The 24435-nt window shown below is 38.3% G+C and overlaps 1 protein-coding gene across 1 annotated transcript in view; it reads right to left on the bottom strand.

The window, feature by feature from the left end:
* Window positions 1-17117, bottom strand: part of fz2 (frizzled 2) — a 223244-nt gene extending 206127 nt beyond the window's left edge. Inside the window, exon 1 of the mRNA XM_069503099.1 lies at window positions 16806-17117. The gene's annotated coding sequence lies outside the window, so the exon portion shown is untranslated. The remainder of the gene's footprint in view (window positions 1-16805) is intronic.
* Between the last annotated feature and the right edge of the window lie 7318 nt (window positions 17118-24435).

Here is a 24435-nt window from a genome sequence, read left to right on the forward strand (position 1 = left end):
AACTATATAAATAAAAATGAATCGCCGAAATGTGCATATGTACGCTTATAACTTTCGAACGACTGCACCAAATTGGTTAATTTTTAGGGTTCCGTACCTCAAAACGAACCCTTATAGGATCACTTTGTTGTCTGTCTGTCTGTCTGTCGATCTGTCAAGAAACCTACAGGGTACTTCCCGTTGACCTAGAATCATGAAATGTGGCAGGTAGGTAGATCTTATAGCAGACATTCGGAGAAAAATGTGAAAACCGTGAATTTGTGGTTACATCACACAAAAAAACCAAATTGTGGTCATGAACTAATAATTAGTATTCGAATTCAATTCTCGAAGTAAGATAACTATATCAAGTGGGGTATCATATAAAAGCTCTTCGCCTGTACATTAAACATGTATCTAAAACAGATTTTTATTTATTTTTATGCATCATAGTTTTTGAATTATCGTGCAAAATGTCAAAAAAATACGACTGTAGTACGGAACCCTCCTTGCGCGAGCCTGATTCGCACTTGACCGGTTTTTGTATACCTTACCTAGCTATCCATACAATTGTAGCCAGTTTTGTGGACTTATAACAAAAAAAAAATTACCTTACGTGCATTTCCAAGTTGCTACACCACAGATGGCAATTTAACTTTTTTGAAAATGTTTCAGAATGTGCAATTTGTTTTCCAGTTAAAATAAAACCAGATGTCACCGGCCGGGAACTGCGGTGAGTCGCTAAATAACTGATGAGATCGCCAGACTCGCCTCGTTCGAGGATTTGTTCTGGCTGCGTTTTTCTTCTTATTTAAACCACAGTCTGTATAGTTCGTACCTAATAATAGGGAGGTCGGGGGTTCAATCCCGGGCACGAGAGTTTTCGGATATAAGCAAGATAGCAAATTTGTAGAGCACTGTCTCTGTCGTTGAGACCGACAGAACGTCAAATAGGTATGAGTGACAGAGACAACGCTCTACAAAGCCGGAATGTGATTTTGACGACCTCCCTGGCTCAGTGGTAAGCGCTGTGGTCTTATTAGTGGGAGGTCCCGGGTTCGATTCCTGGCAGGGATTTGGAATTTTATAATTTCTAAATTTCTGGTCTGGTCTGGTGGGAGGCCTCGGCCGTGGCTAGTTACCACCCTACCGGTAAAGCCGTGCCGCCAAGCGATTTAGCGTTCCGGTACGATGCCGTGTAGAAACCAAAGGTGTATGGGTTTAGTAAAAACTGCCATACTCCTTCCAGATTAGCCCGCTCCCACCTTAGACTGCATCGTTACTTACCATCAGGTGAGATTGCAGTCAAGGGCTAACTTGTATCTGAATAAAAAAAAAATAAAAAAAAAAATGTCATTCTTTGGCCGCGTACTGCACCTAGGTAGTAACCTAACTGACTGTCGTGAACTGTGCTAATACTGAAAGAAGACTTGCCATCCCGTGGATTTTCCGGGATAGAAAGTAGCCTATGATACTCTCCAGGTCTTTAACTATACCCATGTAAAAAATCACGTCGATCCGTTGCTCCCTTGCGACGTGATTGAAGGACAAACCAATAAACCGACAATCCAACAAATAAACACACTTTCGCATTTATGTAATGGGTAGGGATGGGTAGGGATATGGGTAGGGATTCGAGCAATGGCGTGCACAGGAGTTCAAGCCAGGGTATGCATTTAGGTATGAACTTAATTTACGGCAGGTTATAATGAAAAATAAGCATTGATTTATTACAATGAGGGTAAGCAGTGCGTTTATGCCTCTATAAGCTGCACGCCACTGGATTCGAGTGTTAGTGTAATGAACTAGAGTTGATACCACATTCTAAATTCCATTGTAATAAGATTAGGGTGTTTACAGTAGAGCATACATACAATGCGCGTTGTTGAGCACGATTATGCAAAAAGCTTCTCTCTTTAAGAGCAAGCAACAACAAAATAATGTATTCGGTAGAAGCACCTGGCGCCACACTACTTAGAGAATTTACATTGTACCTTGTAAAGAATAGGGATCCACCATTTCACAGATAACATGTGAAAAGCTTTTTCATATCTAACACCGTTGATCTCGATCATAATTCCTAGTTAAATTAATTAACGATGGTGATTTAAAACAAAACACTTTTCGCGAAAAATTGTCTGTGAAATCACTGAATAAAACCATCCAAGTGCGAGTCAGACTCCCGTACTGAGGGTTCCGTACTATAATCGTATTTTATCAACCTTTTGCACGATAAATTAAAAACTGTTATGTATAAAAATAAATAAAAACCTGTTTTAGAATGTACACATAAAGCCCTTTCATAGGATTTTGGTATAGTAATCTTACTTTAAAAGTTGAAAATAGCAATATTTGTTCATGAACACATTTTAATTTTTTTCTTGTAATGTAACTACAAATTCACGGTTTTCAGATTTTTCCATTTATGTCTGCTATAAGACCTACATTCCTGCCAAATTTTATGATTCTAGGTCAACGGGAAGTACCCTATAGACAGACAGGCAGACAGCGAACTGATCCTATAAGGGTTCCATTTTTCCTTTTGAGCTACGGAACCCTAAAAATGATAATTTCACAATAATTCATAAACAATATCACGAAGAACAATAAACCATAGTTTACATTTGAAAAAACTCAAAATTTAAAAAATTCTTCGAAGTGGAAATTGATCCTAAAATTATTTTTAAAATTAAGTACGCGTGAAAAATAAGAACTGGAGTGAATTAATTGCTTTAAACGATACCTATTGAATTTCGCAAGTTTTCGTCTTAGCTACCACAATTTTATAAATTTCGCCACACCACGTCGAGATAATCGCATTAAAATTGGAATGTTTATCATCGTGAAAGCCTTTCCCATGTCTCCCATAAGTACGGAGCAGCTGAATAAAGGATGAGACGATGCGTATCATCTAAACCCAGGCTTTTTACGCGAAACAAAACCCCGTAATGGCCGGAGTGCTTGCTACTACGCATCCCACGGCGCGTTCCCACTGCCTGACACGTCACGTGAATGGATGTACTTTGAATTCAAATTACAACAATATGATTATACTTAGTCACAGATGTGGTGAGAGAATTCTGGTGAGAGATCACCACTATACAGAATGACACAGTCATACAATGCATGCTTCGGAAATATTGACATTTTTTCCTCTCGAGTGGGCTCTTTCAAGAAGCTGGTCATGAATTATCTTAGGAATAATATTGCTATATTACACTAAGCCTGTAGGATAATTAGAATTTAGATAGATGGTATGGTACTAATATATTCTTTATTTATATTTTATACATGTAACTTTATATTTTATTCTACATTTATATATTTTTATACATGTAAGTATATTAATTAATAATAATAACTATGTGGTTGACGTAGTGGGTAGCACGTATATTAATACTATGTTATATTATTACTGTTTTTTATCCAAGCACTGCGTGCTACTGTTTGTTGATCCGAATAAATAAAAATAAAAGATGTGATTCTTTGTGGATGATAGAATGATGGAATTGATTAATTAATAATTGATAAAATGATATGATAATGATATTGATATTGGTGAGTGTTCTAGTTAACTGCCAGCACGTGGCTCGTGGATTGTGTAAAGTGCTGCTAGACTGGTTAGTGTTCGGTACAGACGGTGTCACGAACAGCCGCGTATATTATATACTAGCTGATGCTCGCGACTTCGTCCGCGTGGAATTAGGTTTTTTAAAAATCCCGTGGGAACTCTTTGATTTTCCGGGATAAAAAGTAGCCTATGTCACTCTCCAGGTCTTTATCTATACCCATGCAAAATCACGTCAATCCGTTGCACCGTTGCGACGTGGTTGAAAGACAAACCAACAAACCAACAAACCAGCAATAAACCAACAAACCAACAAACAAACACACTTTCGCATTTATAATAAGGGTACTGATTTCTAAACAAGCAGAAAATATTGAAAAAATATGTTTAGTTAACATAACACTTTGATTTATCATTAAATATGTATAGTTCAGTGATCAGTCAATTCCCACAGGCTAGGTCTGAATATGTTATGGCAGTATATTATGTTCTATATACACGATATTATTATAATATTAATGTTGCAGTCGTCTGACTTCATCGTGGCGGGCAGTTGATTCTCTGAATAGTTCCTATTATTGTAGGTATAACAACTTTCAATCTGTATGCCAGTGATACAACAATAAATATTTATCAAACCTTGGCTTAGCCGGCTAGAAAACGATAGATAATTTTAAAATTAACTAAATGAAAAGGTACTATTTCACATTTTAACTATAGTACGCGACAGGTAGGTAGGCGAGGTATGAGGCGGGGAGACGCCCCGCACACCCGCACGTCACCCGCGCTATCCCGCACCGAATAAGCGTGGGTGCTGTGCGGGGCGTCCCCACCCCGATTGCGATCTCGACCTGTCTATACTATATGTCTGTGGCCCTACCGCGGTTGTTTGACAGCTACAATGTCACGATGGAAAATCATCTCTGATTGGTTAATGCTCGCTCACTATTGGCCACAATGCATTGTTGCAACAAGAATCGCACAAATTCAGCCAATCTGAACAATTGAGATTGTAATAATGATTGATGCAGGTTTTAGACAATCGCCCTACTGTACTATAGATAGAACAGTCTTTGACACGAATGTTTAGCATCAAGCTACGCTACCCACAAATCACAATATACCGTAGCACAATGGAAACCCGGCGGACGCACAAACGAACTACCCGACACTACTCATTAAATGATTGAAGTCAATCTTTTTAAGAGATGTTCAAAAAGCGGGTTTTAGTTTTGTAAAGAGCGTTATTATTCGCGAGGAACTTTATGAGTTATGAAATAAAATTTTTACAAAAAAAATAAAAACCGACTTCGTTACATAAACACTAAAAATTGAAAAATAATTTAATTTCTTACCGAATATATTATGTATACAAGAGTTAATATAGTTCCATAATAATACTTTTTGGTGCCGGTACCAATTAGCTTTAGCTGCGCGAATCGTCTAGACTTCATATTTTTATGGGACTCCACAATGGCACCTCATTGGCACCGACCCCAAAAAATATTATTATGGAACTATATTAACTCTTGTATACATAATATATTCGGTAATAAATTAAATTATTTTTCAATTTTTAGTGTTTATGTAACGAAGTCGGTTTTTATTTTTTTTGTAAAAATTTTATATTTTGTAGAGGCATGCGGCCTCTTCTAAGACTGGCAGCTGTAAAGAAGACATTTCACATCGCAGCTGCCACTTAGAACGGAAATTTGGAGGGTATATTCTTTGTAAAGAGTAGTTATCCACTAAGAAAAGATTTTTTGAAATTCCACCTCTAAGTGGGTTAAATGGGGGATGGAAGTTTTTATGAAAGTCCGTCATTTTTCAAGTTATTTGCACGAAAATTGGTATTTGGGTTTTCGGTCAGAAATGAAGAAATACGTGTTTCAGGATATTTGGAAAATTCGCCCATAAGGGTGGTTAAAATAGGGGATGAAAGTTTGTATGGGAAAGTTTTAATTATTGATATTATTCACTTGAAATTTAGAAAGTAGGTTTTTCTTGAGGTTAGGTGTCAGCTAAGAAACGGCTATGAGAAAACCCCCCCTAAATTTTTGAAAATTCAACCCTTAAAGGAGTAAAATAGGGAGTTGAAATTTATGTAGACCACGCATATGAAGTTGCGGGCATAAGCTAGTCTACGTATAAATAAAAATTTAGTATCTTGTACCTTCATCATCAAAACCGTAATCAAACACTAAGTACGTCTATAATGTATAACAACACCAAACTAGAAGCAATAACGAAATATCCGACAAATTAACGAATGAAGTACCGAATGAGGCCCCCGACACGCAACACGACCTCACACAATTATAACCTCTATTGTAATCCACATAAGTCGTATAATTGCGTGTGTGGAGGAGAATGATGCAGGTAAAAATGTATGGTAGTAAATCAGACGAGGGGCAAATTTTCCTTGGTTGTAAATCAAGGAGACGCCCGGGGGCACGGGGCACGGGGTAACTTTGTACGGACGCTGTAATTAAAGCGTATGAATTTATAAAGGAAACTATTATATTCAGGCGTGCGTACAATACAGGATGCTAGCAAAAATGAAGACAGGTGATAGATAGTACGGGTAATCTAAATAAGTATTTTTAATAGTTTGCACTGTACATTTCAAATAAAATATCTGATTGACGCTAGAGAGCAACGAACGTTGCGTAGAGACCCCAAGTTTTGTGCGCTATAAATTACGGGGAAAATACCAAATCACTAAAACTAGAAGTACTTAAAGTGGTAGAGATTTTATTTTATTTATGTTATTTGAACCACGAATTAAATGAATTCTTTACGTTTGAATGAACTTCAAACGTAAAGAAAGTTCAATTTCAATTTTAATTTTCATTTATTGCATTTCCATAAACTACATCATATATGTTTGTATTGGACTGTGTTTAGGTAATCTAAGTTTTTGCTAGCGTTCTGATTACACCCTGTATTCGGGCGTGCGAGTGTGGGGACGAAATAATAGCGTAAGTAAATAGTTGACAGGACGTCACAAAAAGTTTCCCTCGTTCGCGCCCATCTTTGTATCACAATCACATTCACATTCACATTCACACAAATGTGAGGACGATGTGTTTGTGTGAACCTTTATAATTGCACTTTGCTTGTTATTTGTTCAAAATGTGCAAAATGAGGTTGTGATGTCGTTAAAGCCGACGAAGGCAAAAAAACCGGCCAAGTGCAAGTCAGACTCGCGCATCGATGGCTCCGTACTTGGGTATTTTTTTCGACATTTTGCACGATAAATCAAAAACTATTTTATGCATAAAAATGAAAATGAAAATGATACTCCACCTGGCATAGTTATTAGTTATCTTACTTTGTACGTTGAAAATACTTAGTAATTATTTGTTTGTCTGTTATGTTGTTTTTCGGATTTATTCCTTTACTTGTGCTATAAGTCCTACCTATGTACCTGCCAAATTTCATGATTGTAGGATTTCTTGACAGACACGACATACGGACAGAAGACAAACCTAGAGATAGACAGACAGACAGCGAAGTGATCCTATAAGGGTTCCTATTTTCCTTTTCAGGTAAGGAACCCTAAAAATAATAGCAAGATACGGTACCGCTACATATGTATAGTTACAAGGATTGTAATTGTGGCTAAATTAATTTTAATTGCAGTAGATACCATTTTCCACACTAGTGAAATTTTCTTTTGATTTTGAGGGTTCCAAGGAACCCTTAGTCGAAGGAACTCACTGTTTGTCTGTCGTGTTTGTCAAGATCCGACAAAGAAATCAAAACCTATCCCGTTGACCTAGAATCATAAAAGGCAGATATAGCAATGTCTTATAGCACACTGCACAAGTAAAGGGAAAAATCCGAAAACTGTGAATTTGTTGTTACATCACATACTAAGGTATAAAATTTAAAAAAATGGTGTTATTTCTTGGACCTAGGGACTTGTAATAAAAAAAATCGAAACTTACAAAAGGTGTTGTTAGGTGTTTCGATTTTTTCGATGGGAAATATAATATTAGTAGAGTATATTCTTTTGTAATAGGTACTATATAACATAAACAACAAACCAATTTTCTGGCGGATTATAATAACGATAATACGTTATTTGGCCATTACTGTAGGTACACAGTAAATCCAATTTCCTCGCGATAACGTGTCTAAAGCAATTATTTTCCTTGCGAGGCGCAATTAATAACGGAGGCCTGAGGTAAACACCTCCTCCGACATTCTCTAATCCTACCATGTAAGAGCTAAGAGCTCTTTTTCGATACATTTGTTCCAGTTTTTCGATTTAACTTTATACCTGAGTTTCAATTTATTTCATCACTAGATTTAGATGTTTAAAAATCCCGTGGGAACTCTTTGATTTTCCGGAATAAAAGGTAGCCTATGTCACTCTCCAGGTGTTTGACTATACCCATGCAAAAAATCACGTCAATCTGTTGCTCCATTGCGACGTGATTGAAGGACCAACCAATAAACCTACGAACACACTTTCGCATTTACAATTATTACTAGCTGATGCCCGCGACTTCGTCCTCGTGGATTTAGGTTTTTAAAAATCCCGTAGAAACGCTTTGATTTTTCGGGATAAAAAGTAGCCTATGTCACTCTCCAGGTCTTTATCTATATCCATGCAAAAAATCACGTCAATCCGTTGCACCGTTGTAACGTGATTGAAGGACAAACCAACAAACCAATAAACCAACAAACAAACACACTTTCGCATTTATAATAAAGGTATCTGATACTATCTAGGTACAGTACGCGACCAAAAGTGATGAACATCGATCTTTAGAAGGTAGTATATTAATTGTAGAGCATTATCTCAGTCGTTGAGACCGACGTCATGTGGGTATGAGTGACAGAGACAACGCTCTACAAACCTGAAGTGTCATTCTAAGGCACTGTACTATATATGTAGTAGGTACTTAAGCAACTAGTAGCATCATCTCTAGCAGCCGCCGGTATTATCGTCGTTTGATGTCCAATGGAGCATTCAGGGATGAAAATTACTTGATTTGAAGCCTTCGCAAGCAAGTTCGTCGCACGGGTCGCAAGCTTGCGACGAACTTTCCCTGTCTGCTTCTTGTTACACCTTTTTATTTTTAGCTACGTAGGTACCTACTTGTACACCTACTTCAACTTCAATATTTTATTCATTTACTAGCTTATGCTCGCGACTTCGTCCGCGTGGACTACAAAATTTCAAAACCCTATTTCACCCCCTTAGGAGTTGAATTTTCAAAAATCCTTTCTTAGCGGATGCCTACGTCATAATAGCTATCTGCATGCCAAATTTCAGCCAGATCCGTCCAGTAGTTTGAGCTGTGCGTTGATAGATCAGTCAGTCAGTCAGTCAGTCAGTCATTCAGTCAGTCAGTCAGTCAGTCACCTTTTCCTTTTATATATATAGAAGATTTTATTTTATTGTAGATACATACTTTAGAGCCTCAATAGCTCAACCGGTAAAGGAGTGGACTAAAAACGGAAAGGTCGACGGTTCAAACCCCGCCCGTTGCAGTATTGTCGTACCTACTCCTAGCACAAGCTTGATGCTTAGTTGGAGAGGTAAAGGGAATATTAATCATTCTTTAAAAAAAAACTTGATATGCTTACAGCTAATGCCAAAGCGCATTACATACTTCATTATATATTATGTCTACAATCAGAAAGTAGGTACCTAAAAGTTAAATCTATGGACAGGGTTACAAGGCTAATAAATTTTTTTTACAAAAAAAATAAAAACCGACTTCGATACACAAACACTAAAAATTGAAAAATAATTTAATTTATTACCGAATATATTATGTATACAAGAGTTAATATAGTTCCATAATAATACTTTTTGGTGCCGGTGCCAATTAGCTTTAGCTGCGCGAATCGTCTAGACTTCATATTTTTATGAGACTCCACAATGGCACCTCATTGGCACCGACCCCAAAAAATATTATTATCGAACTATATTAACTCTTGTATACATAATATATTCGGTAATAAATTAAATTATTTTTCAATTTTTAGTGTTTGTGTATCGAAGTCGGTTTTTATTTTTTTTGTAAAAAAAATTTATTTCACAATTTTTAGTGGCCCCATGGAATTATGCTATGACTGGTTAAAAATCTACTGTTTACTAAGCTATTACACTGATCGCGAGCAATTTACTCTTATCCGTTGAGGAGTTCCAGTATCTATCTTCGAAGATGTTCATCAGATCTTCACCAAATTTAAATGGGACCAACTTTGAAGTATACCCTTTCAAACAAAAAAAGAATTTTCAAAATCGGTCTAGGCGTCTTCGAGTAATCGGGGAACATACATAAAAAATAAAAAAAAAAAGATTCCGACGAATTGAGAACCTCCTCCTTTTTTTGAAGTCGGTTAAAAATAGGACGCGATCCCGTTAAGGGTTTATAGTACAGGACATTAGCTATCAAACGACCCCTACAGTACTTACTGATGCAAAAGTGTATTGGAGAGCTAACGATACCGTAGATATTTTTAAAATAATCCGCAATGTTTGTATACTTAGTTGTTTTTATGTTACCAATAAAAACATAAAAAAATAAGTGGTTAATATAAGTACCGAGCATTTATAATGCACAACATGTCCCACCTCTTTTTTACCGCGTGCGAAATATGATAAAGAGTTGTTAAACACAAAGTTTACATGCTCGTAGCCTGCTGAAATATGGACCATAAACGAGAAAAATCTCGCCCGCCTCCCAACACATACCTACCTATTGTGCGGTAAATGAAGAAAAATCGGTCAAGTGCGAGTCGGATTCGCACACGAAGGGTTCCGAGCCATCGTACAAGAAATATCCGTTTTTTTACGTTTAAACTATCGCTTATTTCCATTATAAGTAGAGGTTATTCCAGCTATACTCACGTATGCATTGACTTATATATTACTTCGTATGGACAGGGCCATTGAACAAAGAAATTGGCACCGACTAATGTAACCTCAGTGACGTCTAGATTTCAAACGGGTCGTTCATTAGTATCTAAGAGGTGGAGCAGATTTATTTGGTTCCAAAACCGTGAAAAATTTTGTTCGCTTGACCATATCTCGTCATTTATATCGATGCACGTATGTCAACGTACATGCCCGACTAGTTTCGAATCCATCCGGGGTCCTTTTTCATGAGGACTCAGCTCTATTTTATTTTTATTTTTCATGGCAGCCATTTTGAAGTTTCTTTTATTTGTTGTTGTAATACAACAGAAATACACATTCTGTAAAAGTTTCAACTCTCTATACCTACCTATTACCTATTCACGAGGCACGGCCTCCTGAGTGTGTTCGTCTGTCTTTCAGGAATCCTGACAGACGGACGGACGGACGGATTGAGCGGCTTCTTAGTAATAGGGTCCCGTTGACACCATTTGCGTACGGAACCCTAAAAATTTTGCAGCTTTCTAGCCCATACCTACTGTGCGCTAAATGAAGAAAAACTCACTACTGTGAATCGGGACCTTAAGTAATATTTATGTGATGCCACTAAAGCGGTTAATTTATGGAGAAGTATTTCAGACAATCCGTCTTACTTACAAGTTTTCCTTTTTAGGGTGCAGTACCCGAAGGGTACAAATGGGACCCTATTACTATAAACCTCCGCTGTCCGTCCGTCCGTTCGTGTGTCAGTCTAGATATACCTCGTGAACCGTAGGTAGCGAGATGAAATTTTTACAGAATTTGTATGTATTTATGCCACTATAACAACAAATAATAAAAATTTCAAAATGGCCACCATGAAAAAAAAAATTGAAGTGTTACTTATTTAATGTGCGATGGTACAGAACCCTTTTTGTGCGAGTCTGGCACGCACTTTACGACACTCACACGACCGATTTTTTTATTCGAAGACGACACCATATTCAAACTACAAACAAATGAAAATAAGTAGGTACCAACATAGCCTCAAATATTAGCCTCATATTAGAGGGATCTGGAGTCTGGAGTTCGATCCCGACATGCACCTCTAATTTTTCGGAGATATGTGCGCTAAATATTACTTTTTTTACGCTAAAGAAAAACAGCTAGGAAGTCTCCGACCGATCCGAACTTGGCCAACGTAGAGTACTATGGCCTGAATTCCTTGTCATTCTGATATAGGAATGAACCGGCAGATGGGTTGAGATGGTAGTAGCTAGAATTGATTCTAGTTCTAGAAATATCTAACTGAAATACCGTCCGCGTCGTGCAAAACATAAATAAAAGATCAAATCACGGGTATTTGTATAACAATACCCAGTGCAGTGGCTGAATCGGCGAAAATTGCCAAACAAAACCGGATTAAGCCGGTTATCGGCGGTTGCTAATAATAATAGTGTCCCCTTAATCCTGGGTGATGGATGACAGCCACCCCTTTTAATTGCCGGCGTGAATATACCGAACGTCAGTCACGGGAAATTTCGATTTATATTATAATAAGATCCAAAGAGCAATACTGTCCCTCCCCACAAAAGGGAGAAGCTGTTTACTTCACTAAAGTACACGACCAATCGGTCCACAAATAATTATCCAGTTGAGAAAGTCTTCCTTATGATAATGAAAGTACCTTTCTACAACTATAATATAGAGGTTGAAGTGAGCATAAAATATTATAATAACAAAAAGACTTGAAGATTGAAAGATTCAGTAAGTCAGCCAGGACAAGTCTTTTTGTTCACGCACATTCATCAACGCACAAAGAGACACTGACGTTTTTACAGTAGGCTCGTTTTATGACGAACCCACAACATAATCAACCGGGTATTGTTTTTACTATAACCAACTTATTAGAACTATTAAAGCTGTTATATACCTACTTAGTTATATCAGAGCAAACCAGAGTGAGGGAATTCTTGGTTTAATCCTGAATCGACAATATTCAAATATTAGGCTATGGTGACGTGAAGTCATAAAAAATTGGGCTACCTGCGTAAAAATATGTACTAACATTTTGACGCCTGCCTCGTCGAAGCCTCTACGTTTTGTTAGAAGTTCCGTAACTGTCGTGAACTGTGGTTATACATTTAATTTAAGATTTTGTGTCATAGCGACGGATACTTGTATTTGCTTGAAGTAACAATTTTTATGTGTGTGATAAGATCGCTATGCCTACTCTGCGTGTGTATTGCTTGATGAATAAGCACGATTTACGTTCGTGTAAGTAGAAACCAATCTTATTTTTTTCATGCACAAAATCTGCACACAACTTTAACCTTTATTTACACTCTATGAAGTGCTTGATTGGCATCAAAGCATTTGTATAATAGAGCGTGGACGACTATACTTCTTCAACATTTAATAAAGTTCTTGTCCCTGTTGTAAGCGCATGATTATTCGCATTTTTAGATGAAAGAATTTTGAGGGTGCATTTCTACTTATATTGGTGCATTGCAATTAGCATTGTCTTTGTTGTAAAGTACAGCAGTCGCCTGCAGACGTGATCTATTTTAAATTGGTACTCAAAGCTCTTTGAAGTACTTAGGTCCTATAGAATAAATAGCTGACCCGCCCCGGCTTCGCTCGGGTGGAATTTAGAAAATCGAGGTGGGGGTTGAATTTCCAAAAATCCTGAAATACTTACATATTTCTTCATTTGCTGCCAAAAACCCAAATACCCATTTTCATGCAAATAACTTGAAAAATTACGGACTTTTATACCAACTTTCATCCCCTATTTAACCCCCTTGGTAGTAGAATTTCCAAAAATCGTGAAATACGTTTTTTTTTAACCGAAAGCTTAAATACCAATTTTCATCGATGTAACTTCAAAAATGACGGACTTTCATACAAACTTCCATCCCCCATTTAACCCACTTAGGGGTGGAATTTCAAAAAATCCTTTCTTAGTGAATACCTACTCTTTACAAAGAACACACCCTCCAAATTTCATGTCTCTAGGACCAGCGGTTTAGGCTGTGCGTTGATATATATGTCAGTCAGTCAGTCAGGACTTTGAATTTTATATATATATATATATAGATGTAAGGTCTACGCAGGCAAGGGAATACCTACTACTTATATTTTAAAAAACCGGCCAAGTGCGAGCTAGCCTCGCGGATCGAGGGTTCCATACTACAATCGTATTTTTTCGACATTTGACACGATAAATCAAAAACAATTATTCATGAAATAAATGAAAATCTGTTTTAGAATGTACAACTAAAGCCCTTTCATGTGATACCCCACTTGATATTATAGTAATCTTACTTTGAAAACTGAAAATTCTAATTACCTATATGTTCATGAACTCATTTTTTTTTGATGTAACCACAAATTCACGGTTTTCCGATTAATTCCTTTACCTATGAGACCTACTTACCTACCAAAGAAAGGCTTACCTATCCAGAAAAATGTGTAGTACCTACCTACTTTCGAAATGCTCTTCATAGTAATGTAAAGAGCTAGTGCACCTTTCGGTTAATTATAATTTATAATTACACTGATGAGCGATACTGACACACTTGGCTTCATCCAAATTCCTCTCGAACATGTGCTTTACAAAGTTGGGCAAAAACTGTAAACATGTCACATTACTTTTAATTACAATGTAATGAGGTTTTTCGCAATACCTCATTCGGTAAGCATTAAGCAAGTTCAACATTTATAATAAGGCAACAGCAAGCTTATTAAGTAAAAGTTTCTGAGAATTCTAATTCTTGTAAAGTCGTTAAAAGTCAAATGGTTAATTCAACATAGGTAATAAATTACACTTTTTGATGGTCGGTTGTTACATTTGTAAGATGATGATTTAAAGTGGTGATAATGATGATGATGATGATGATTCCACATTGTCATAACTAAACCAACCATCACTGAACAATAACTAAAGACCTACAAGTACATAATATTATAACAAGATTGACGAGGCCTCAAACATCTGCGTTGACGGCTCATTCATCTCAGCATCACCAACTTTGTAATACCCTCAACATAACCCTTAACGCACATTAGATAAAGTATAAACTCCTTTGACCTGGTTACAAATGTAACTATGTAACAATTCGCAGATGTGTTGATAGATTGATCGCCCAAATTATAGAGTTGCAAATAAACAGTTTTTGTGGAATAAATAGTATAATGGAAACGTCCAAGTTATGGTAGAGACAGATGGTGAAACCATTATGATGAAATAGCTCAGTACGCAGTAGCTTACCTTAGGGGTTGAATTCTCAAAAATCCTGTCTTAGCGGATGCCTACGTCATAATAGCTATCTGCATGCCAAATTTGAACCTGATCCGTCTACTCTAGTAGTTTGAGCTGTGCGTCGCAGTCAGTCAGTCACCTTTTCCTTTTATATTTATACTTATAGATAATTAATAATTAGTTTAGTATGAATTAATAGATTTTAGTAATTTACAATATCTATTCAATTCCCATAACCTTCCCATCGTGGGGTTAAAACAACACACACCATAGTACGTAGATCAACAATGCCCCATCACAAATGAACTTCCCCACGCCATAACTGCATGTAAGCAAAGATCCCACATTCCACACGCGTGCGGAACCCACGTAACTTAATTACGCGTCCACAATGCCGCGTGATTGGCCCACCGACGGAATCCTAATTCTCCCAATTCAACCTCACACTGGTGTTGGACACGATGTTTTGGTTATTTTTCTCTATAGGTATCCAACCGTCTAGACTCTACAGATGGGTCTTTTCACTGATCATCATCATCATCATCATGATCAACCCATCACCGGCTCACTACAGAGCACGGGTCTCCTCTCAGCGTGAGAAGGGTTTTTGCCATAGTCTACCACGCTGGCCATATGCGGATTGGTAGAGTTCACACACCTTTGAGAACATTATGAAGAACTCTCAGGCACAGTCTCAGGCATGCAGGTTTCCTCTCGATGTTTTCCTTCACCGTTAAAGCAAGTGATATTTTACTCCGAAAAGTTAGAGGTGCGTGCCCGGGATCGAACCCACGACCTCCAATTAGAAGGTGGACGTCCTAACCACTAGGCTTTCACAGATGAAAATGTGATGAATGTGAAAAATCACGTGAAGCCTTTTCATTTGTAACAATAAATATTATATTTTCATTTTTTTTTTTTTAGTGTTTACCTACACTTCGATTCACACAGGTTCGATTCCTGCCGGTTACGCAATTTTTGATATGTATTTAAAATTATTCAATAAATATTATGTTGCTTAAATATCAAAAATAAATTATTTCTCAGTAATTATTAAATAGAAGGTCTTTCAAAATACGTAAAATCCACGTCCTTCGTTAGTTTTATGTGTGATACCCATTTCAAGTTATCGATTAAATTAAAAACCACGTCAAATGATTGTGACGTCACATACCAGTATTTCATAGGAGCTCGCATACTACTCCCGCGTTTTGACGTTTGAAAAGTTTACTAGTTGTCAAATACCCCATTGCTATTTTATCTAAAGAAGCCTGTGAATAAGCAAAACTTACTTCACTTATTTTCGGAAGAAACCTGCATACTAATTTCCTCAGTACACAGTACACTTCAAGTTTTCGACAAAAATAAAAGAAAATAGTTCGTGTTCAAGCATAAATTAGCCGAAAACAGTAGTCAAAGACAAGTGGACACCATGTAACATTTTACGGTTCATCTAAATGTATACAACGAAAAGGTGACTGACTGACTGACTGATGGTAAACGTTTTTGGTTCGAATTGAAATAAAGAGCGAATATTTCGATTCCGATGTCCGATGTTGATTCGCTTCGATTTGGTTCGATATGAATTTTCCGCTTTTCAGTCGGATGCATTTCCACCATTTCCGCGTTTATTCCCAATCCTTGCGACGATCTTATTCGATAGAGCATGGATATGTGTCTGTATAACTATACCTAGTAGGCAGTAGGTTTTGTTGGTAATTATATATGTTTTTTATAATGAGCTTTCAGTTAACATATTGGAGATGTCTCTCTACAAGTTCAAAGTTTTCTTAAAACCTAAACTTATTGAAAAATCCTATTACAATGTAAAGGATTATTTAATTAAAAGGAAAGGTGATCTATGAACGCACAGCTCAAACTACTGGACGGATCGGGCTGAAATTTGGCATGCAGATAGCTATTATGGACGTGGACATCCGCTAAGAAAGGATTTTTGAAAATTCAACCCCTAAGGGGGTAAAATAGGGGTTCGAAATTTGTGAAGTCGCGGGCATAAGCTAGTTAGCATTATAAAACTTGAACAAAGTTAATCATCTACAGTAAATATCTACAGTAAATTCGCTTAAAATAAATACACTTTCAATAAAAATTAACTAAGTGTAATAACCTACCTTACTCCTCTGTCGTACACTCCATCGATCGAACACACAGTCTACTGTAAATATTTGTCTACGGAACACCTTCCCATTTGTTCATTACACCTGCCTGACCAAGCAAAAATCACTTTTATGTCACACAAATAGAGTTTATAATCGTTTGAGTCAGAGGCTGTAAGTCCATCGACGTGTCGTGTTTGCAGAGTCCAAACAAAAGACTACTGGTTAACGATTGTTTAACTTCGATAGCTATTTTTAAACGGTTAAGTTTATATGTTTTTGTTTATCTATGATAGCTTGAAGTGTCTACTTTATAAAATTGAATATTTACGAATAATTATTATTTCTAATTAATAAACTTTTAGATAAGTTAATAAAAATTTTAAAATACCTCTATTTGGCTGTTGAAAAGAGTGATCTAAACACCACTTTAAAATGCTATAAAATCCTACACTTAAATATACCTATAATAGTCAATTATAATGTTTACTACGTAGTCCATAAATTGAATAACACCGAAACTAAAAATTCAGTTCGAAATCATTGCAAAATTACATAGTCTTTATCACCATTGTAATAAAATAATATTACAGAATGTTTATGTAATAAACTACATTGTCTGTAATAACTAGTAACACTGTGTAAAGTTCGGCAACTTTTTGTAATCGGATCGTGCTGTAATCGTGTTTCAGTAGGGCGGGCGCCGCGCTCGCTGGTCGCCTAGCGAGTGAGTGCCGCCCGCCCAAACAGTCGAGCTAGGGCTGTCATCCGTCCGGGTTTCTCCGGAAATTACTCAGCTTACAGCACTCGCTTGTCGTCCAAGTGAATGGAAACTGTAACTGAGGTCCTCTTTAAAGTTCAATACAGTTTTAAAAGTACAGTAGGCGGCTGAAAGTAATGTACATCGGCCTTTAGAATGACATTTAGTAGAGCGTTGTCTCTGTCACTCATACCTGTATGACGTTTTGTCGGCCTCTACGACCGAGACAGTGCTCTACAAATCTGCTGTCTCCTTCTAAAGATCGATGTTCATCACTTTTGGCCGAGTACTGTAAGTAATTTGACTCGAACGATAAATTACTTAAGTCAAACCACATCGTATTTGAGGGTAATTCCAAGGTCAATAAACAGGCAGAACATTTTAGCGCCACAACATTATCAGGTCCATCAAGGGGCAATAAAGAGTGGCAACAAATCGCTACGAGCCTTTTAATTCGATTGGAGCCCTTTATGGTAGTTTTATGGCGCACAACCGCCTTGTAACTTCATATCGCACCCTCCGCTATGGGTGTATAAATTTATAACTTCATTTTAGCGTTTAAACTATGGTGAATGATTTCGATTATAAATCACTTTGTTGTCTGTCTGTCTGTCTGCCCGTCTGTCCGCCCTGTAGGACGGGATCGTTCGTGGGGAAGAGGATCCGGTTTACCAGGACCTCGTTGCCTCGGCGGGAAACTTCGGCAAGCTACGGGAGTTCGCGCACCACTGGCACAAGAGGCGGAACCGCTCGGACCGTGATCTTGGACCAGTGGGTGCTTGAGGAAGGATCCGGACCGCGGGGCACGCGGGGATCTGCGTTTTTGTGCACGTCTGCCCCAGAAAGGGGAGAAAGACTAAAAGGGACAAGGAAAGGATATAAAGAATTGGTAGGGAGTCAAGAAGGCGCCCCGGGAAAGAGCCACCGAACAAGTACCGAACGGGCGCCCTCCCGCGTTTCGGCCCATATAACCGCGAGGTTGGTGGGGCCATGAGTGGTGGTGGGTTGTCCGTCTGTCTGTCGTGTCTGTCAAGATGCTTCAAGGGAATTTAAACCTTTAGCGTACTTTCCGTTGACCTAGAGTCATGTTTGACAGGTAGAAATGTCTTATAGCACAAGTAAAGGAAAAAATCCGAAAAACGATTTGGGAGTCCGACTCACACCTATACTACACTAGCGGCACGCTATGATGGCCGGTTTGACACATTACAATAGTGATGTGGAATGTCAATTTATTCTCGAACAAAAAACAATTAAGTTTTGTTTTTGTACCTGATTAAATAGGTTTAATAAAACAAAAATGTATATGTTTATTTAATTTATTTGAACGAACTGAATATTTGAACGAAAATGAATATACATACTTTATATGCACACAAGAAACATATGAATACAAAAGATACCGAAAAAGGTGCCACAAAAGGCCATAATTAATCAGATTCGTCCATACTACTATTTTCACTGTCGTCACTGCTATCATCACATACATTAATAATTATATGTTCGTTTTCTATAATATTATCTATTTTCACATCTCTTTCATAATCTTCCCTTATTAATTTAACAGTTCTATTCACAACCTTTTCCCAGTCTCCTTTAGTCACATGTTCACAAGCTTCTTCTAATAATTTTAGCATTTTTTTTGTGGTAAATGGGGGTTCTGTATTGTGTCTTGCAGCATATCCCTTAATTTGAGCCCACACCAACTCAATCGCATTATACTCACAATGGTAAGGCGGTAACCGTATAACTCTGTGCCCATGTTCTAATGCTATTTCGTCAATGACGTATCGGATCTTGGTTGGTTTGTTTTCTTTTAAAAGACGTACTAATTCCGCTTTTAACATATTCATGTTTGCATCTACGCCATTTTTACGAAGCCATGCGACGATATCAGCTTTCTTTTGGGATTGGGCAGGTGGCTTGTCAATTTGCATCGAGTGGTATGGGGCGTTGTCCATAATTATAATAGATGGTTCAGGGAGGCTACACAACATTGAGGTAAACCATTCAGTAAACTTTTCTCCATTCATGTCTTCATGATAGTCTCCAGTGGTTTTTGACGCAAAAGCCATGAGAGAACCTTCGACAAACCCGTTGATGGTTCCGGCGTGACAAATTATAAGTCGCGATCCTTTTCCTACAGGAACTTTGGAAGTAGATGCTGCTGTGTCATCGTTCCAAGAACGGCCTACAGTATGGTTAGCATTAAGCCATGTTTCATCCAAGAACACAACATTTTGCCAATTTTTGATTTCTTTCACTTGCCGTAAAAAAGTATACCTTGCCATCGCTATATCAAATCTTTCCATCAATATTTTGCGTTTGTTACATTTTTTGTATCGAAATCCAATGGTCTTCAAAATCTTCGTTAAAGAACTTTCCCCACCGAAGAATAATCCAGCTTCCTTCAGTGAATGCACCAACTTTTTTCTTGTTGGATACTCCTTCTGTAAATAGTAGCCGTAAACATGTCTTCGGATAGCATCGGCATCAAAGCTATCGATGCCTACGACTGGTTTTGCTCGTTTTCTCTTTTTTGGTGTGTGAAGTTTATTTTCTTCTGTGCCAGTCTCGCCATATTTTTTTTTAGTTATCCGTCTAACAGTTCGTTGTCCAATATTAAGCGCATCAGCTACGCGTTCAACCACTGACGTTATAGGTAAAATTGGCCCTCCATTTTGAGCTTCACGATCGAAATAGTTACGAAGGCGTATTAGGAACTCACGTGTCTGACTATTTAGAACAGTTCTCTGCGTACGTTCGGTCATATCGACGAAATCCACAACAAAGGGCTTGAACAGAGTCCAAATTAACGAGCAAGGGTCAACAGTAATGCAGTATCAATATTTGAAATCCAAAGCCAGGTCAAAACTATATCACAATCGCATTGCACTGACAGTTTATACTTTTCGAAGCAACGTCAATTCGAAACTGCTTTGTTTTGCATTGAGCATTGACGCGAGTTTGCCGGAGGTAGTAGTTGTGCTAGCCAGCGATCCTATGTGACGATCGTATTAGATTCCATTTTTAAAAATTTATTGATATTTTTTTGCGATTTCAGAGGTTTGTCCACATAGTGAAAATTGTTCATATTCACAAGTACATTCACCCCTTAAATGGTGCAAACTGATTTTTCTACACTTGTATACATTTAAGAAATCAATTTAATAAATAAATTTTGAGTCCTAAACCTAAAACTACATTCGATAAAATTTATGAATCTCTGCACATCACTATCGTCAATAAAGTAATACAATTATTTCCTTCAAAGTCGTTATCAATTAATACGGAACTTCATGAGCGGACAAACGTCAAACCGGCCATCATAGCGTGCCGCTAGTTTAATATTGTAAAGAGGTAAAGTTTGTTTGTAGGGGGTAATCTCTGGAACTATTGAACCGATTTTAAAAATTCTTTCACCAGTAGAAAGCTACATTATTCCTGAATGACATAGGCTATACGGGATAGGCCGCGGGGATCAGCTAGTTAAATATATAACACATATAAAGTGATTCTATAAGGGTTCCTTGTTCCTTTTGAGGTACGGAAAAAAATAGTAAAGCAAATTGCAAGCGTGCACTTAAATCCAATAAGATGTACTAAGACAAATAATTCCCGCCTTAACCCCGCAGCGGGCGCCGCGTCCAATCCCGCCCCGCAGTAATCCCTCGCAGGGTTCCTGACATATTTTTAATTAAATGCCACTTAGAAACGCCTTGCGGCTTCACTAGCTATCGCCTGAGGACCCCTACATTCAATTATATCCCTTATGTCTTAGCTTGTAAAGTCTAAACTGCTGATATGCGATCGGATTGCAACACGTCTCTGTGACGGGCGTACATTCACTAACTTCCTTGCGATAAATGCAGTTAGATCGAAAGTTTTATTGAAATAACTTTTGGCCCATTTCAATTTTAGTTTTGCTGTGAAACGCTGTAATATAAGGGAAGTTTTTACTAAAAAAAAACCGGCCAGGTGCGAGTCAGACTGGCGCACTGAGGGTTCCGTACTACAATCGTATTTTATCGACATTTTGCAGAATAAATCAAAAACTATTATGCCTAAAAATAAATAAAATCTGTTTTAGAATGTAAAAGTAAAGCCTTTTCATATCCCACTTTTACAAATAGCAAATAAATATGAAAAATAGCAATATGTATTTGTTCATGAACACATTTTAATTTTTTTTCTTGTGATGTAGCTACAAATTCACGGTTTTTAGATTTTTCCCCTCATGTCTGCTTTTAGACCTACCTTCCTGCCAAATTTCATGGTTCTAGGACAACGGGAAGAACCCTATAGGTTTCTTGACAGACAGACAGACAACAAAGTGATCCTATAAGGGTTACGGTTTACCTTTTGAGGTACGGAACCCTAAAAAGAAAAGAAAAAAGGAGAATCGAATCCGGGCCGGCCCGCGTGGCTGTCGTGCATTCTACCACTGAACCACACTGAACCACACTGAACCACCGATGTGCGATAAATGCAGTTATTTTAGATCGAAAGTTTTATTAAAATAACTTTTGGCCTACTTCAATTTTAGTTTTGCAGTATTATATGAAATCAAAAAAAATCCAAGAATCCATTTCTACGAGTGGAAAGGTAAATAAATCGGTTGATTAAAGAAGACTTACGGCAAGGAGGGGAGGGGGGAGGTAAGCCTTACAAAGAAGGATTTGGCCTGATTGATTGCAGCCTGCGGGTACAGATACCTATCGATTGAATCCATCTCACTACCTACCTACTTGCGAATTGCTCGCAATGTTGTAACTTGTTCATGAACACATTTTAATTATTTTTAGGGTTCCGTACCTCAAAAGGAAAAACGGAACCCTTATAGGATCACTTTGTTGCCGTCGGTCTATCTGTCAAGAAACCTACAGGGTACTTTCCGTTGACCTAGAATAGGTAGGTCTTGTAGCAGACATTAGGGGAAAAATCTGAAAACTATGAATTTGTGGTTACATCACACCCGTACCCGTGACCCCGTCGCCAAGCGACGCGCAGGAGCGCCGCTGGGTTTTAGTGTAAGCTTGACTCATAGAAAACTTCCATTTCTTCTTAACTTTAAAATTATTATCTGCACCACACTCCACTGGAAAGTAGTAATTGAGAAAAAAAATATGCATCGAATTGAGAACCTCTTCCCTTTTTATAGTCTGTTAAATCTAGGTTCAGTATTCGCTAACGTGGGTATGTTAAAAATATATTTGGCGACGAAATATTACAGACAGATACCAACCGTTTTCATCCGTTTAAAACCCTGTAAAAAACCTCAATCCGACTAACCGCCAATTTTAATCTATATACCATATTGAAAACATTTTTTGCTCGTATTCACCATAAAAGAGACTTTCTAAACCCGCTTACACCAGTTTCAATTCTATCTGCAATCGTGGCAGTGCAAACAGTGAACCAATCACCGAGACCTGAATAGAACTGATCGCACATTAGTTCGCACCGCAGTTGCCGTACGTGCCGCACGAAATAAAACTAGGCTGTGCATATTATTATTAAAAGATGCACGTGTTTAAAAATGATAGGTTGAATTTTCTTTTTTGACATGGATGCGACTAATTCTGTCTGGCCACGAGATTTTCACGGTTCATCCGTTGGACCTATTTTGACGAAATCTTGTATAGAAATAGGTTGCACCGCAAAGATGGCTACTTTTTGTTCCGGGAAATTAAAGAGTTCCCACGGAAATTTTAATGCCTAAATGCAAGCGGATGAAGTCGTCGGCATCATCTATAGTACGTGACAGGTTGAAATGGCAATCGGGGAGGGAACACCCGCACAGCCCCCGCGCTACCCCGGTGCAGACGAGCGCGCGTGACGTGCGAGTGTGCGGGGTGTACCCTCACCTCATACCCCGATTCCCTTCTCGACCTGTCGCGGATTTGCGTTTTGCGTTTAAGTTTTTATTTCAATAAACTTGAATATTGAGAAACTATAGTAAGTAATTAGTAGGTAGGTACTTAACCTCTTTCCGCCTATGTCTCTAGTAACTAGTGAGCTTTCATTTTCCGCGTCTTTCTTGCCGCATTCTCTGATAATGTTGTCCGTAGCCTAAATCGTGCGGTGGGTGCGGTGCTGACAGGTGTGCGTCCACGTTATCCCGGGGCAGCCGCATCCCGGCGTCCCGCGGGATCGCCGCCGGCCGCACGCCGATTCTAATTCCATTTGGAGACCGTTTCGATTGAACAAGGGTGTCTGCTGCTGTGCTATACCTATAACTATTTACATTGATATGTATAGTAGTACGTAGTAGATACGTCACCCGCGCTATCCCACTCCGGGTTAGCGCGGGGGGTGTGCGGGTGTGCGGGTGTGCGGGTGTGCGGGTGTGCGGGTGTGCGGGTGTGCGGGTGTGCGGGTGTGCGGGGCATCTCGACCCCGATTGTCATCTCGACCTGTCGCGTACTACATAATATAATATTTTCGCACTCAAGTGCCTATCTTCATCATCATGATCAACAGTGAGCCTGCGATGGGTTGATCATGATGATGAAGATAGGCACTTGACTAGGCACGAGTCTCCGCCCAAAATGAGAAGGGTGTAGTAGGTCATAGTCTACCACGCTGGCCGTGTGTGGATTGGTAGACTTCACACACCTTTCAGAATATTATGGAGAACGCTCAGGCGTGCAGGTTTCCTCACGATGTTTTCCTTCACCGTTAAAGCAAGTGATATTTTAATTACTTAAAAACTCTGAAGTCTGAAAAGTTAGAGCCTAGAGGTGCGTGCCCGGGATCGAACCTCCGACCTCCGATTGGAAGGCGGACGTCCTAACCGCTAGGCTACCACAGCGTATTTTGTCGAGTAGGTACCATTAACTAAATATGAGTACATTTTTAGTTCTCTGCCACTTTTCTTTCAAT

Source organism: Maniola hyperantus, chromosome 14 (assembly GCF_902806685.2).
Source record: "Maniola hyperantus chromosome 14, iAphHyp1.2, whole genome shotgun sequence".
Classification (NCBI taxonomy): domain Eukaryota; kingdom Metazoa; phylum Arthropoda; class Insecta; order Lepidoptera; family Nymphalidae; genus Maniola; species Maniola hyperantus.